Source organism: Desmodus rotundus, chromosome 7 (genome assembly GCF_022682495.2).
Source record: "Desmodus rotundus isolate HL8 chromosome 7, HLdesRot8A.1, whole genome shotgun sequence".
Classification (NCBI taxonomy): Eukaryota; Metazoa; Chordata; class Mammalia; order Chiroptera; family Phyllostomidae; genus Desmodus; species Desmodus rotundus.
Window position 1 is genome coordinate 5,347,076 of NC_071393.1, and position 5,500 is coordinate 5,352,575.

Genomic DNA, 5,500 nt, shown 5'->3' on the forward strand with positions numbered 1-5,500 from the left:
AAGAACCACCTGCAAAATTGGAAGAAAAAAAACGGCAAAGAAAAGGGAGGGTGGGGTGGGGTAGGGCCATAGACCCTTTCCACTGCAGCAAATGATTGGCGTTTCTGGTAAGCAGTGCGGTGATGCCCCAGCACTGTGCCTCTCTGGAGTGGAAGTTGATGTGTGGTGGGGCGCGCGCGTGGGCACAAGTAAGCTTGGTGTGGTAATGATCGTGCCTGACCAGTTTTATCTGTGGAACACTTAACATCTTGCCACCAGCCCTACAGGGTTGGACCAACCTTATTAGCCTGTCTTGGAGAGGGGAACAAAATGTGCTCATAACATACTAATATATATATATTTTTTTCTCACGGCAATATTCTATCCCAAAGCCATTGGACATTCTTCTGCTGCTTTCTTGGCAAACATAGGAGGCTAGACTGAACCCTCCTCAGGGGTCCAGAGATAGTCACAGGATCACAGCTTCCATCGGAAGAGCCAACTCTAGGGAGGTTATTCATCCTTTCCTGCTCTCCCCCTTCTCACTCCCTTAAACTGGATTATGGTCTTGGCATCCTTGCCTGGCTCCCTCAAGTACTGATTTCAGATAATGTCAGATAATTCCAGTATAGTTCTATAGAGGCAGAAAGAGATAATTCCAAGCAACTCGCCTGGGTAGGGCCCCTTCAAGACAGCAGCCAGGAGTGAACCTGAAAGAACCGGCTCCGGTGTTCTCGGCCACAGAGCCCCATCTTACTCCTCTGTGGTTGCCTAGAGACAGTGCCTGTCTGTCACCACCCAGGCCTTCAGAGCTTCCCGGGGAGGCTTTGAGGATGCCCACCAGGCCTGCCTGTAGTCGCAGCAAAATGCAGCACAGGCCCAGGGCTGAAGCACTGCTCTGAGACATCTGGGTCTATATTTCTGTCGCCCTCTGTGGTGCCACGTGGCTACAGACTTGTCCCCGTCTCTCCCATTCCCCCATGGACCTCAGCAATTGTGGGCATCAGACAGAAGGAGAAAACTCAGCTTCCAGCAGCCTGGGTCCAGACCTGAGCTTATCTGTTGGACAAGTACTCTGGGAGCAGAGTCTCCTTTCATCAAGAAGGCTGACTAGAGAAATGACGTCAGGGAATTCTCTGTCGAAGCAGCATGAGATCGATAACAGAGAGGAACCAGAGTGGTAAAGAGCCGTCAAAGACAAATAAGACACTGATTAAAGTGGTCAGGACAGCTGTTGATGGGGAGATGCTACTGCAATAGAGAAGGGGGTGGGGCTGAATGGACCTCAATTTCCACTTGTAGGGAGCACATTTGAAAGGGAGAAGGAGAGAACAGGAGGGAGGGCGGTGAGGGCCAGTGTGGGGAATTTCCTGCTGTTTACAAAAAGCCGGATTCCAAGGCTGGTCCACATTAGCTTATCCAGGTTAGGCACCTAGCCTCCCACAGAGACTGGGAGACAAGGTAATAGTAACTTCTTTGGGCAGCCTGAGTTTTCTCAGGCAGCACTTTCCCAGGGCTAGAATTATTCTAGGGGTATAGCCTTGAGCTGTTAGAAACTGTGTTAAGAGTTTGTACAGTCTTTTGATATGGTGGGGATGGACTAAATAATTTGTGCTGAGAGTCTTGAGGTTTCTGTAGGCCAAGGGTAAAGCCTAGTCAAGAAGAAAGCTTACAGAAGCCAAGTTAGTTTGGCCCTGGGTTTGAATTCTGGCTCCATGACAGGCTATCTGGGCAACAATGGGAAGTGATTTTTCATCTCCTAGAGTTGGTTTTCTTTTCTTTTTAAAGATTTTATTTGTTTATTTTTAGAGAGGGGGGAAGGGAGGAGGAGGAGAGGGAAAGAAACAACAGTGTGATTGCCTCTCACGTGCCCCCTACTGGGAACCTGGCCCACAACCCAGGCATATGCCCTGATTGGGAATTGAACCTGCAACCTTTGGTTCATAGGCTGGCACTCAATCCACTGAGCCACACCAGCCAGGGCTAGAGTTGCTTTTCTCATTTAAAATGTACTTCCCTTCCAGGATTATTGGAGGATTAAATGAGATGACTCAGGGTTTATAAGAAGTCCCTAAAATATGCCAGCTTTTCATATGTGTCTGGATGAGAATTATAAAAATATCCTTGGGAGAGGATTAAAAAAACAAACACAGAGTGTTTTCTACACCTCACTTTTCTTTTTACACTTGTGAGAACAACAGTCATCAAAAAGACGAGTGACAACAAATGTTTGTGGGATGTGGAGAAAAGAGAACGCTTGTGCACTGTTGGTGGGACATAAACTAGGGCAGCAGCCACTAGGAAAAACAATATGGAAGTCCCTAAAAAAAAATAGAACTACTATATGATCCAGCATCCCCCTTTCTAGGTGGATCTCCAAAGGAGATGAAAACAGGGTCTCAAAGAGACGTCTGCACTCCCACGTTCACAGCAGCGCTGTTCACAGCAGCAAGGTCTGGAAGCAACCTCAGTGCCCGCTGATGACTGCAGACGATGGGGCACATGTATACACAGTGGAACAGCTGAGAGAGAATCCCGCCATTTGCGACAACATGGATTAGGTGAAACAAGTCTGACAGAGAAAGACAAATTCTGCATGATCCATACGTGGAACCTAAAAACGCTGAAGTCACAGAAACAGACAGTAGAATGGTGGTTACCAGGGGCTGGGGGTGCGGGAAATGAATACACGCTGGTCAACTGGTCCACACTCACAGGTATAAGATGAATAAATACTGGGGATCTAATGTCCAGTATGGTGATTATAGTCAACAATACTGTATTATATACTTGCAAGTTGCTAAGAGAGTATATCTTAAATGTTCTCACTACAAAAAGGAAATGGTAATTGTGTGATATGATGGAGGTATTAGCTAAGGCTAAGATGGTAAACATTTTGCATTATAGAAGTGTGTTAAATTAGCCCTGGCTGGTGTGGCTCAGTGGATTGAGTGCTGGCCTGTGAACCAAATGGTCGCTGGTTGGATTCCCAGTCAGGGCACATGCCTGGGTTGGGTGCCCAGGTCCCCAGTAGGGTGTGTGCGTGAGAGGCGACCACACATTGATGTTTCTCTCTCTTTCTCCCTCCCGTCTCCTCGCTCTAAAAATAAATAAATACAATCTTTTTTTAAAAAGTGTGTCAAATCAACATGTTGTAGACCTTCCTTAAACTTACACAATGTTACATGTCAATTGTATCTCAATAAAGTTGAAAAAAGTACTAGAAAAAAATATAGAAAAATTTTAAATAATCTCAGAATGGTAAAGGCTTTCTAGGCATAACATAAAAGCCAGAGGTATAAAAGAAAGCATTGACCAAAAACTCACAAAAAAAACGAACAAACACTGTAAAACAACAAAAAGCATAAACTAAGTAAAAAGGCAAATGAAATAAATGAGGATTGGCAGAAAGTATTTGCATCACACATGACAAACCAAATGTTAATTGCCTTGTATATTTATGAAACCAACCACCAATCCAATAAAAAAATGAGGAAGGGACATGAATAGTCAGCTTGTAGCAGAGGGAGAATACATGACTTTCTATAGGCAAAGATGCTCAAACTCACTCCTCAGAAGAGAAATGCAGATTAATGTGATAGGGAGATGCTATTTTTCACCTATCTGACTAGCAAAGCTAAAAAAAAGCTGACGTATTGGTGACGGTGTGAGGCAACGTAGACACGACAGCAGGTGGGATGTAAATTCATCAAACCTCTATGAAGGGTAATACAATAATACCTACTCATATATTTAAATTGTAATATCCTTTGACTTAGCAGTTCCATTTCTGTGAACTTCTCAGGTATGTCAAGGATATATATTGGAAACAACCTAATTGTCCATCCATAGAAAATTCATTAAAAAAAAAAAAAGGTAGATGTAACCAATGGAATTCTGCGTAGCTGCTAAAGAAAATGGGACACTTTCCCCCTGTGCTGTGACAGAACCATCTCCCCCACACATTATGAAGTGTAAAAAGCAAGCTGTCTTGTAAAAGAGGAAGTGGGGGTTGGGGGTGCATTCAGAGAGGAGAGGGAGACTCATTTTTCAGTTTGTCTCTGTAACTGATCTCCAAACCTATTTCCCCTTCTTTCTGCCTTCCCAGACTCCTATAAGCGGAGGAATGGCCATGAGACTGAATTCTAGCTGGTGAAACAGGCTCAGCCCACAAAACCTTCCCAGGTCATCCTTAATGCTTCTTCTCCTCTGGTTGTGACTTTGGCAAACAGGTGTTGACATCAGTTACAGGAAGAGAAGTGCCTGGGTCCCTTGTTCCTGCCTGGAGGGGACAGTCTGTGTGAGTGAGACCCACCACGAAGAGGGACTTGATTGTGGTTAGCCACTGGGATTTCATGGCATATTTGTTATGGCAGCTCTGTTAACTATTTACGATATACTTTTGTTACCACATTAGCACTTCAAAGCAAAGCAAGAAAGCACATACACTGTTGGTTTCTTTCAGACTGTGGATCAACACCTTTGCCTGGTTCTCCAGAGCCGGACCTCGGGCAACCTCTTGGGCATCAGTGCCAGGGGCTGCAGCAGCAAACAGCAGTCCAGACACCGGCTGCCTAGATGTCCCCTTCCCTCTGCTCCTCTGCTGTCAAACACACTTATGTTTGCAGGCTCAGCTCATCCTGCCAGGTTTCTTCACCTCTTCCTTAGACTTTAGCTGATAGTTAGCTAATAGTTATCAGTACTCATCCCCCTCCCCACCCAACATCCTCCCATTCCTCCCTGCACCCTCAGTGCCCAGCCCCCAATGTCCATGGAATAAAACTGTTTGTAAGGTTCTTACTTCCACCCCTGCCCTCCAGTAGTCCATTAAACCAGTAAGGTTAATGCGCAAATCAAGCAAGTCATCCTGCAGTTCTAAAGTCCTCACCACTGCCTTATCTAAGGCCCTACCTGCCCTGGCCCCTCCCACCTCTCCACCTCACTGCACCTCCCCACAGGCTCCCCTCCTTCACTGGGCTCCCTTCTTTCCACTGCTCTTACACAACTCAGGGTGATCCCACCTCAAGGCCCTTGTACTTGCTGTTCCTTCCAATGCTCTTAGAGTTTTACCTTTTCAATTCAGGTCTCACCTGTCACTTCATGGCCCTGGGATCTAAAAATCGGTGCCCTCTGCCCTAGCCATGTCTTTACCCCATGCATCTCCTTCACATCCCCTGTCACTGTCTGAAACCATCTTGTCTCAGGTTTAACCGGCTCTCCAGCCGAGTGCAAGCCCCCGGAAGTCAGGGCCACCCGCGCTGAGATTCAGACCTACACATTAGGTTCAACAAATACGTGCTGAAATCGCGAGGTCGGATCGTCCCACACTCTCAGGGCACCACACAGGGGCCAGTGCAGGGCACAGAGAAGGCACTAGGTGGGGTCAGGGCGAAAGGAGAGGGCAGCAGGCCTCCAGGCCCAACCCCACCGGCTGCAGCCTCGGGGCAGCACCACTGGGACAAGGGGGAGGCAACAAGCAGGCCCCTGTGCCCCGCCCCGCGCCTGCCCATTGGCTGCCGCG

At 47.0% G+C, this 5,500-nt stretch overlaps 1 long non-coding RNA gene across 1 annotated transcript in view; it reads right to left on the reverse strand.

The window, feature by feature from the left end:
• The window catches only part of LOC123480429 (uncharacterized), a 48,675-nt gene that overhangs the window by 34,353 nt on the left and 8,822 nt on the right, over positions 1 to 5,500 (reverse strand). The gene's annotated exons all lie outside the window — the stretch shown is intronic.